This window comes from Erpetoichthys calabaricus, chromosome 16 (assembly GCF_900747795.2).
Source record: "Erpetoichthys calabaricus chromosome 16, fErpCal1.3, whole genome shotgun sequence".
NCBI classification, from domain to species: domain Eukaryota; kingdom Metazoa; phylum Chordata; class Cladistia; order Polypteriformes; family Polypteridae; genus Erpetoichthys; species Erpetoichthys calabaricus.
The window spans coordinates 50370564-50382591 of NC_041409.2; the positions used below are offsets into that span (position 1 = coordinate 50370564).

Here is a 12028-nt window from a genome sequence, read left to right on the forward strand (position 1 = left end):
GATTATTTTTCTTAAGTAGGGGTTTAACTACCGCAGTCTTAAGACAGTCTGGGAAGACCCCCGTATCTAATGACGAATTTACTATGTCAAGAACATTATCAATAAGCACACCCGACACTTCTTTGAAAAAATTTGTTGGTATTGGGTCAAGGGCACAGGTGGATGGTTTCATTTGAGAAATTATTTTATGTAAATCAGGTAAATCTATCCTAGTGAAAGACTCTAATTTATTTATTATGGAGTACTTCTTGTGGAATCAATGACAATGAAGAATTGAGGCTGTTGACAGAGCAAAAGAAGGCCCTACCCATTATTTTAATACATTGGACCTAAGAATTTGCTCATTGGGTGTATAATAATAGTAGTTCTTTTAATCAAAGCAAATGCTTTTACTACAGCAGACTATTGATATTTATGTGATTAAATTTCGCGTGGTATCTCCAGGCTAGGGGTTTTCAGACTTTTTTCTTGGCGTACCACCTCTTGGATTTTATATGTTTTCAACTTTTGTGAACCAAACTGAAGAGAGAGAGTGGTATGCAAGAGAGCAATTACTTGAAACACTCTCTTTCACAAAATTCCATTGAACTTAGTGTGTGGTGCCCAGGCAGTCTCCAACCTGGCATCTCAAAGAGATTGGGATTGGGGGGTTGCAGGAAGCACCTGCTACCTCTGATCAAATCTAAACAGTGAGAGACATTGATTTGGTGTGGGTGGTAGACATGGAAGAGGAGAATGGAGGTGGGTGAAAGATTTGTGGAGTATCGCTGCAGGAGCACCAGGAGAATGAGCAGTGGAATTGAAATGTAGCTGAGCATGGAGAGCTGGGTTCAGCTGCTAAAAAACTAATGACCCCTTTGAGTCCCACTTTTTAACCGTTTTTATTTTTTATTTTTTGGGCTACAGCATGCAGGTTAGGTGCATTGGCGATCCTAAATTGTCCCTAGTGTGTGCTTGGAGTGTGTGTGTGTGTGCCCTGCGGTGGACTGGCGCCCTGCCTGGGGCTTGTTCCTGCCTTGCGCCCTGTGTTGGCTGGGATTGGCTCCAGCAGACCCCCATGATCCTGTGTTAGGATATAGCGGGTTGGAAAATGGATGGATGGATGGATACTTTAATAGGGTGAAAATGTATAAGGGAGTCTGTTGGTGAATTGAATTATGTTGCACTCACGAAAGTAACTTTTTACTTTTATATTTATTTTTTAACTGTTCCATTAGGTGTGGAACAGTCAATCAATACCCGAGTTTCCAAGATTTGTACACAAAACAGTGAGAACAACTATACTTGAGTGTTGCTCACTTCTTTTAGACTGTAATGCTTTGAATACTTGACTAAAAACATTTAATTAGGATAGACTAAGACTTTTCAAGATAGCCTCCAATTTGTTTACTATGCAAAGTGAAGTGTACAAGATGCTCTGCTTGTTATCTTCCATTACAACTACTCTCTTTTCTGATATGTCTGATTTATACTGTATATTATAGCACTATTTCTGGATTATCCTTCAGCAGTCAATACCATCTAGCCTCATATACCAATTGAAAAACTGAACAGTATAAATGTTGACCTACAGTATTTATTATTTTATGGATTCAGGAGTTTCTATTAAAGTATTTTTAGATAGTCTAATTATTTTTTCAAAGGTCATTCATTTACATCCAAAGATCCTCATGGTTACTTTCTTTATGTCCTTTACAATTTGCACACTGTACCAGTGCCCTGAGACAGAACAATGACCATTATTCCAGTATGCTGATGACACTATGGTGATAGAAGGATGAAACCCATTACTTTTACCAAGTGGACTGTTTAGCTAATGGGTCCAGTAAGAACCATCTTTCTATGAATAATTACATGACTAAAGTAATAGTATTTGACTTTAACGGGAGCTGATGCGGATAATTTGGTAAGTGCGCATCAGAGGGCAAAGTTTATGAAACTGGAAATCATCTTGGCTAATGATAGACACTCATTTCTGGATTCCATTTAACGTAAACACACCAGTATAGTATTAAAGAGCAGCATATTGTTAACAAACGCCACTTTGATGCATCCACAGCATCAAGATTTGCTAATATTTTCAATAATCAGTCTGAGTTTAGTGCCTGTCCTGGTACAGCAAGCAATGTAACCAGTAAGGTGGAATATTTCTTTTCAAAGGAGAGAGCTACAGTCGACATAGTGGCCCCTGAAAAAAATGTCAAGAAATCCACAAGCAGGACAATTCACAGAGTGTCAGATCTTAAGCGAAAATGCTGTAGGACTGAGAGAAAAAAAAAATGGAGAAAAAACTAATTAACAATACACTGTAAAATATTAAAGGCACATTTAACTGAGCACAACAAAGTACACTGTCTTGAGAGGCTGTTATATTTTTCTAAAATTATAACCGATCATGCAGGAAACCTAAGAGTTTGATTTTCAACTCATTCTAAGCCCAGTTTAACCAATGAAATGCCTCCTGCAAATGTCTAGCATAACCTGTAAGGCTTTTACCACATTTTTAAACCTAAAATAAAATATATAAAAGTGACATATTACATCCCTCCAAAATGAATTCTTTTGAACCCCAGCTTAAATTCCTTAACTCAAATAAGTTTAATTAAACTGTAGAAAAATTTCCCAACAGGGTTTTTTAAAGACATTTCAGATATTCTCATCGATAGTGTACTTGACATACAGTAGTTAATCTGGGGTCTTCCCAGATTGTCTAAAGACTGCAGTAGTTAAGCTCCTGCTCAAGAAAAGTAATTTAGACTGTCCTGTACTTGACAACTTTAGACCTACAGTATTTCTAACCTGCCCTTTTTAGTAAAATTCTAGTAGTAGTAGGGTGTTGTACCATATTAGCCATTATAGATGCAATGACGAGTCAAGCAAAATGACACCTTTTATTGGCCGACTGAACCGATTAAAATGTGCACACTTTTCGAGGCAACTGAGGCCCCTTCTTCAGGCAGGTTGTATACTTGTCAATGAGAGGCAAAAGGAAAATATATTGTAACAAGCCTGTCAAAGTTCAGATAAATTCCAGCTAGTGTGTTAAAAGTGAGCTGTCATTTTAAGGGGCAGTAAGCTATCTCAAAGCACCAAGTAAAGAGCAAGAATCCAATTTATTGGGTTGATGCCAAAGGGTTCAGAATATTAAAAAAAAGTCAATTAATATTAAAAAAAAGGTGTTTTCCATTATCAGAAGTAATGGGTTGGTAATTAAGTAAGATGCTGGAACAAAAACCTGTAGCCACTGTGGCATCCCATAATTTGCATTTGATCCCCCTGAGATGGGTGAATATGATTGACAAGCTTTATTAGGATGAATGGCCTATTTTTGCCAAAATTGTTCCAATAAAATAAGGAAAGGAATCTTGGAAAGGTCTTGGCATATTTGCACTAAAGCAGTTTTCTGGCCATTACTCAATCAAAGAAATTTTTTATGTAAAATGCATTTATCCATATTTTTATCAGTGACTAAAGATAACGTTCTTTAGGCATCCCAGAGGCATGACAAACTGTACTGGTGTGCAAATAATGGCACCCCTAAGCTCATTAGAGGCTGACTATGTAAAATGCAGATCATTCTTTAGAATCACTGCACAGGTGAGTCCTTTTAAATCACATTGACGTGTGTGACCAATCATATTGTGCAAACAGACAATCTAAGGAGGACAAAGTCCTTCATCAGGAAAGACATTAAAGGTTGGGACTCTCACCAGTGACAGAAGCTGCAACTTTCCTTCAGGTTGCTAAATGCGCAATATACTGTATGTTTGCATATAAATGTATATTCTAATAATTCTAAAATGTGTACTTGTATATTAATTTTCAATGCAAATGACATTGCTACTGAATACTTGATTGCTGAACATGTTTGAAGGCACCAACTAATACATTTCAATTTCAAATTAAACATTTTTAAAATTTTGAATAATGCTATTAGCCTTTCATTATGCAAATCACAAATTCAGAACTATAATGTACATAGACATTTAATTGATTGGCTATAGATTACCAAGAAGCATATCTTGCTCTCTTAATAGTGGACACCTTGCCTTTTTGTTATTATTGATCTTGTAGTAATTCTTATCCATCTGCTGAAAAGGCTTCCACTGCTTTTGTAATTCATTGTCTTCTATTTTACAACGTTCATCCATCTATCCATCCCATCTTCACAATTAAATAAAACTCTAAACCTTTCCAAAATATCTCATAATACACCATGCATCCCATCAGCTTCACAATTTAAGTCATCAGTGTGTAGATGTTGCATTCTCTTCTGTCTGTTTTTCAGTCATCATGCAGTAGATTTGCTCAGTATGTTTATCGAGACTACAACAAGTGCATGCGTAATCAGGGATAGAAGAGATCTGTCTTGAGTAAGGTGGAACACTTTGCGTTCATTGAACCAACTGAAGCCTGATGGCAAGACTAGGCTTATTCTACCGAGACTCATCCAGCTAAGTCTCAATTTTAGAAGCATGCCTTGCGCAATACCACACAGCTGTCCCTGTATGTTTTGTTTTTTTTTTTTTAATCTTTTTTGAATGCCAATGGGAAGGCAACTGCTTGGTTTGTTTTTTCAAAGGTAACTAACTACAAAATTTAAAACTTAAACTATTGGTTTTGTGACTTGTGGCACCAGAGAGTGGAGATGTGTTTTGTGTGCTTCTCCTCATAGACATCTGCAGTGTATTTTTGTCTACTTGTGAGGAGATGTGAAAGTAAGAATTTAATTGTACAATATACCCATGACAATAGACTTGACTTGGTTCCCCCTACAACATTGTGGTTTCTCACAGTGACGCAAATTTAGTCCTGTGTAATAGCATTTGATCAATTTTCTTTTTTTAATTTAAGAAACTACTCCTAACTTCACCAGGTGTCCTAGCTCACTAGGAGAAACCACAAGATGGCATTCAGAAAGAGATTGGAATGCACGTCTTGGGAAAGGTAGAATGTTCTGGAAATGCTGGACATCAATTAATATTGATTATTAGTTTAACAGAGGTGGAAATATATTTGTAACAAATCTTGTATGCTGGGTGATTGTTACAGCTACGTGGAGAAGCCATACGATGCCAATTGAAATGAAAGTGTTTGTTACATTATGTTTTGTGACCAACAGGAAAATGCATCTTTGCAATGATGATTTGGGTATGTCAGAACCAACCATTTCTCAAATTGTGCATCGAACTTTGAACACCCCTACAATGTGTGAGGTAATGCACAGATTTATATATTTCCCCACCACTCCACGTCAGGAAATGTAGCGCAAGCTGCAAGCATGCAAATCAACATGTACATAAAAACCTTTGTTCAAAGTTTGGATAGCACATATTTATGAAATCACATGCAATATCACAGTATCCAAACACAGCTGGTCATGGGTGCAAACTCTACTGTAGTAGTCAGCATATTTTCCTGGAGATAAGCAAAGCAAGATAGGTGACTGACAGCAAAATGTCATACAACTATGCTGAGCTCTGCATTTCTCAAACATTCTGGAACATTTGTGTTACAAATCCAGGAAAGTTTGAGGAGGCAGGTGGAGACTCCAGGGGCATTGGATAAATACAGCCTTGCAGAAGATAAGTGGGGATCACAGAGAGAGTGGCACGATATGGCATAATAGAAGACAACTGGGCCACTGGAATAATGAAGGTGACTTCAGAAATAGTACTGTGGCTAGTTTCAGTATGTTACTTTATGAGGTATTTCTAGTTGCCGGTGAATCTTCTGAAAATATGACTGTGGACCATCCATCCTTCCCTTTTATAAACCAGTTTTATGTTAAGTAGGGTTGCATGAAAGGTGGAGCCTATCCAACCAAGCAGTGGGCACAAGGTAGGAACAACAGGTGGAACATACATTGTTAAACCAACATGACTGATTTCTGGCTTTAGTCTCATTTAGTGTGTGTGCCTCAGCCTTTTCATCGCGGTGTTCATTAAGGTATTATTTTTAATGTAGTTGAGATGTGGCAATAACTGCAAGCAGCTTAGTGTAATATCCAACCTTATTATGTTTTTGTTCTTCTTTTATTATTATTATCTTTGTGGTGAAGCTTTGGCATTAGTGAGAAAAAACTACAAAACGTCATCATGATTTCCGAGGAAAGCTCAAAATGTCATAATGAGTGCCATTTTGTGGCCCAAGGTGCTGTGAAAATGTGAACTCCTACTCATTGCTGGCTGTGGGTGTAGGACTGTAACTGATGACTTCTCGTGCGCTGGTTTGGGGTCATACAAATTCTTACCCTTGTCAGACTGTTTGTGCAATTCCTAGGAGAAATTCTGATTTTCTTCTAATAAGTGTGGGCATTGGTCCTGTAAAATGACCTCAAATACCGTTGTAGTTATATAGTGGATTCAGCAAGTATTCAGACCTCGACAATTTGAAACTGATAAATGCCCCCAACAATCTACACTCAGTAACATATAATGATACTGTATGGCTTAAATGAGCGACTATCAAGTATAGAAGCAGCAGATGAGAGCTTCTCTTCCCCTTTAACACATTTCACGTTTCTGTAGATGACTGCTTTCTTTACAAACTGACATTTCGGAATATATTTTACCCCTAAAATTGATCATGATTTCAATTAAGGTAAAGTGCAAATGCGTAAAGACGGAAAATACTGTAGCTACTAACAGAACTCTTAAGATTGTTGACATAAGAGCAAGAATGTTTATGGCAGAGCTGACGGCTGAGATTTAAATATTTCGACCGATAACATCAACGATCATCTTCTTTCACTTCAATGCCAGTTGCTGCGCCGATCTAACGTCGTCCTTGACCAAGAGAGTCGCAATAAAAGTTAGTTCCTTAAACACTTGTGCGAGATTTTGATAAAATCACTCTGAAACGTCTTGTTTCGCTCTTTTTTTGCGCAACTGGAGTGAACGCGCGATCGTTCATCCCAGTCACGTGTGCACGCGCGCGGCTTACATCATTTCCGTGGAGTGTGTGCGGAAAGGAACTGAGACCGAGGAGATCAGTAACATACGGCCCTCTTAAGTTTGGAGATTATAATAAAAGTAGAGCTTCCATTTGGCTTGGGTGTCCTCCCAAAGGTGAGTTGTTGTCTGGTGTTTGTGGTTACTGTAAGGTTTGTTTGCGGGATTAACTTGTCAAGATCAAGCTGATGTTTGTGTCGTTGTAAGAAAGACCGGGGAGTGGCGTGAATCCGCTGAAGCGGAAACTCAAAAATAGGAGCCGGCACGGTAGTGAATGGAAGGTTAGCAAGTGGGCAGAGCTCGCGAATGCCAAGCAACTACGCAGTACACAGGTGGTTACAGAGCCACCAGTCGACAGGTGTGGTGCTTTGGCCAGGCATCTTTTGTCGCGATGGTGTGCAGATAGCCAAGGGAGCAAACCGTGTGCGCTGTACAGCTTCAGCGTTTACTTGTTGGCGGTGTCACACGGAGTATTTTTGACTGACTCCATTAAAAGTGATTCGGGCATTGACAGGTTTCAGGAAAGATTTTGATTGTTTTTGGAGCGAAAGAACATTTTTGAGTGTTGCGTTAATCGTGCATGACATTATGATGGCGACAAAGTTTGTTCGCGAGTTGGAAATAAAGTTTCATAGAGCGTTTTAGCTGCTGATCAAAGTTAGGTTTATGTATTGGAATAAAGCCTTAGCGGAAACAATGCAATTGAATCAGTTAGTCCTGGGGAGCCATTGACTACTAGTTTGTATTTTGAAATCAAAGTACGTTATAAATTAGATTTTAAAACGACATGTTAATAGGCCTGTGCAAGTAATAATTTCAGTGTACTCGTACACGTGTCACAAATGACTGTATAAACCTTCTATAAATAGGATTTTCCAATTTTCTTTTAAGAAACTGAGATGCACATTTTGAGTACATGTAGAAATAATTGTGTACAGTATTTGGTTTTTAGTTTTAATTAATCATTTTGTATTTGCAGCAATCTACCCTTGTTTAAAATTATTTTCCGCTTTTTTCAATATTATTTTAAGCACTTTGTCATGTGAGAGCAGAGAATTGAGAGCAGTCGTCACTCTCTACAGTCCTATTGGAAAGAAGGAAAACCTAAGAACGATTAAGGATAAATATTTATGAATAAAAGGTGTGGCGGATGGCCAGGTCCCATGCCCGGCCGGGGCGCCCCATCGATGTACTGTATATTCCGGGGGAGTATCTATCTATCTCTATCTATCTAGATGAAAGTGGAAATAGCCAGTGTTATGTTGGGTAAAATGGTATGGGAGACAGAATGTGGTTTGTGTCGCTGCTGCTTCTGGTTTTCCTGTCAATTTTGTGGCTGGGTCTGTCGATCATGTTATGCATTGTAACACCAGTTCATGAAGAGGCTTTGCATCACAACACCTTCACTGTGAAATTTATATGTCTATGAATAACAGAACTATTAGATGGTTTAAACTGGAAAGGATTGTAGATAATGGTTATATGATGTTACAAGTCACATGTGGGGTGGACAAAGGTGTTTACACAACCTCTATAGGTTTTGCTAAATGCTTAGACTGCTTAGTCCACAAAAACAGTTAATATATTATAAGTATTGGTTATTACAAATTTATCCTCATTGAAAATATTTGCACTTTAAAGCATTTTGAAGGGTATTGAAATAAGCATTTAACAGTTATGCCTGTGATAGGGACATTTATTACATTAATAACATGTTATATTTATGTATCATCTTCCTCATGTGAGGTAAAGGTGATAAATCATCTTCCAAAGTGTGTTTTGAAAATATTTTTCATGGCACAGTAGGACTGGAAAAACAGTAAAATGCTCGGCAAGTAACACTGGATTAAAAGTAGTGTTAAAGTATTAAACACCAAATAAAAGAGCTAAATGACACATGAAACCACTTTAAATAGGAATGAAATATAAAGTACTAAATATCATTTTCCATGCAGAGTACCATCATAAGACTGGGGCAGAGAGGGAGAGCTGAGAGAGGGGGCAAATTTTGTCAGTTAAATGACTTTCTGAACAGATGGGCTTTAACTGAGCGGATTGTGTCAGCACATTTAATTACTTCAGAGAGGCCTGGGGTCAAATAGCTGAGGCATCTGGCACCCACAAAGCGCAGGTTACTTTGGGGCATTGCATAAAACTGCCGACCTGACTAAGCAGAGAGGATGGTATGTAATGAAAGTTTGGACAACCTTCTCCATATCACTGTGTTGTAATGATCTCCTTAATTTGAAAAGGTTTTCAAAATTCATCAGGCCGTAGCTCTCAACCCTCACGTCATTTGGATGGTAGTCGAGATCTGTTTTTCAAATTAAGCTAAGGCTGAGTTAGTGGCAGTATATTTTGGGCCTGTGTTTGCACTTTTGTAATTTCTTGTATGTTTCTGTTTGGGAAAGTTGAGTAGCCAGTAAACATTGTAAAGGGCAGGAATTTTTCTGTGTGTATTTAAGCATTAAACGTTTGGTGCTGTAATCATCCATCCATCCATTTTCCAACCCGTTGAATCCGAACACAGGGTCACGGGGGGTCTGCTGGAGCCAATCCCAGCCAACACAGGGCACAAGGCAGGAACCAATCCCGGGCAGGGTGCCAACCCACCACAGGACACACACAAACACACCCACACACCAAGCACACACTAGGGCCAATTTAGAATTACCAATCCACCTAACCTGCATGTCTTCATCTGTATATTATAGTCTGCTTGGCATCATTAACTTTTTCATAAATAGTTTTGCAGCAGATTTCATGGCAATAGCTCATTATGTGGCCTATTAGAATTACTGGGAAATGTGACTCTTTCATGATCAGTCATAATGATGTCCTGGCTAAAGTATTCCTTTGTATAAAAAAAGTAAAGTATGTTGCATTCTTTATTTAGGTAGGGCAACCAACTACCCCTTGCTACAGGTTAGAACATAGATAACTACACTTATAAAGTGATCACAGAAACACCTTTTACAGTGTTTTCTTTCTATCTATACATTTGTCTGTTCTGGACAGTCTCAAATACTTTTCTTGTGCTTCAGTTTAGCTTTTCTTCTCTCTTGGCAGTTAGATATGTATATTTCTAATTCCTCATATGAACATATAATTTAGTCATAAAATAAGTGATTGATGAATGAAAAGCTTGTAGGACATTGACAGCTTTTTTATATTGCAATTCAACTGCTACATAGTACCCTTGTGATTGAATGTTTAAGGGTCACCTCTTAAAATTTATACCTGTCGCATTTGAGAATAAACATTACATTTTATCTGTTTGAGAGGATTTATTTATTAGGTCTGTTTTGTAGATGCTATAGAAAACTTTAAAAAAATATATGGCTTTGTCAGGATGATATTGTTTGGCTTTCCCTTTTGCCTAACTGCTATGGCTGTACAACTGCCTCAGAAATAGCTTTTTGTGAAAGCTTCATCAGCAATCCTTGATAATTTCTAAATATTGACCTCCTCTCTTTTTATAATATGGAATTTGTTAGCATTTGGAATTTGTTTTTCTTTATGCTTCCAGTAATTGTGCAATCACAAACAAATCTAAGATTATTGTTCAAGACAGGTCTGGGCCTGAAGTGGCTCCCAGCCTTCCATTAAAAAAAAAAATTAGGAAGGAATTACTACTTTATCTTTTCATACTTTTACACACAAAATGGTTTCAGACCTTTAGACAAAACACATTATTGGAGAAGGGGAATTTCTGTGTACTCACAGTACAATTTTTAAAAAAATTTTTTTATTTGAGGATCAACGTTATCCAACATGTGACAGTTTTTACTCCCATTGTTTCAGTACTTGGTTGCAGCACCTATAGCAGCAATAATTGTAACTAAACACTTTATATTTGAATCAATCTTTCACATTTTTATTGAGCAGAATGGCTTTAGTTCAGACACAATGGTAGGTTTGCATGTATGTGTTTCAGGTCCTATTGGGATCAAGTCAATAATATAACTAGGCTACTCCATGACTTGAATTTTTCTGTCTTTTTAACCATTCAGTTTTAGACTTGCTTTTGTCTTTTGCATCATTGTCCTGATGGAAAATGTCCTTAAGAATAACCTGGTAAAGTACAAAATTCATGGTTCCCAGTTCATTAATGGCAAGGGTTCCAAGTCCTGAGCAGCATATAATCCCCATACTATCTCACCTCCATGTATTCTTGGAGGTCTCATGATCTTGCCTTTGAACACTAAATATAGTGGTGCCTGAGTCATCCAAAGAGTTCCACATTTCACAAAAGGTTTAGGGGTCCAGTTGTTTGTTTGAAAATGCATGAGAAGCAGTGATGCTACTCTTGTATAGCAGAAGTTTCTGCCTTGCTACTCCCATTTTTACTCTGTCTCTTTCTTATAATGGAGTAATGAATACTGAACTTAGTTGAATGTAGAGAGGCCTGCAGTTCTTTGGAAGACTTCTTGAATGGGTTGTCACATTGTCCTTCGGGAAAAGGCCAGTCTTTCCTGCAAAGAATTCCTCATTGTTCCAAATGTTTTGCTTTTGGAGATAATGGCACTCACTTTGGTGTGCTGGAGTTCTAGAGCCTTAAAAAGTTGTTGAAATGTACCAGTCAGTTTCAACAACTTTCTCCCTGATCTCTCTTAAATTTTCCTTTCATTGTGGTTTGTTGTTCTTGGGGGTCTGTGAGGAGACCTTGTGATGATGACTTCACTCTAATGGGGAGGTTTAGAATAACAGGTCTGGCTGTGTTCAGCCAGCTGAGTTTAATAAACAATAATGAATAATTACGGGGACATTACATGTGTTGGGAAAGTTATTACCCACGTATATTAAATAGAAAATTAGGAATGGTGTTGTATTCCTACTCTGATTTCCTTTATCTAAAATTATGTTTTAAATAAAGATCCAAAACCATTCATTGTGATAAATATACAAAAATAGAGGTTATATGGAAAGGGACCATTTACAGTACTTTTTCAGAGCACTGTATCCTTTATCATTCAATAATCCGTGATGTTGTTTAAATGCTGGAAAAGTTAGTTATATTGCCTCTGATCATAGATCTCATTGTTAACCCGGCTTGAAAATTCATTTTTGAAATC

At 37.6% G+C, this 12028-nt stretch overlaps 1 protein-coding gene across 3 annotated transcripts in view; it reads left to right on the forward strand.

Moving 5' to 3' along the window:
• The first annotated feature begins 6930 nt into the window (after window positions 1–6930).
• The window catches only part of psen1 (presenilin 1), a 46387-nt gene continuing 41289 nt past the window's right edge, over window positions 6931–12028 (forward strand). For 2 of the 3 annotated variants that reach the window (XM_028821528.2, XM_051919922.1), the window contains exon 1: window positions 6931–7070. The gene's annotated coding sequence lies outside the window, so the exon portion shown is untranslated. The remainder of the gene's footprint in view (window positions 7071–12028) is intronic. The other variant, XM_028821529.2, reaches the window with a different exon arrangement.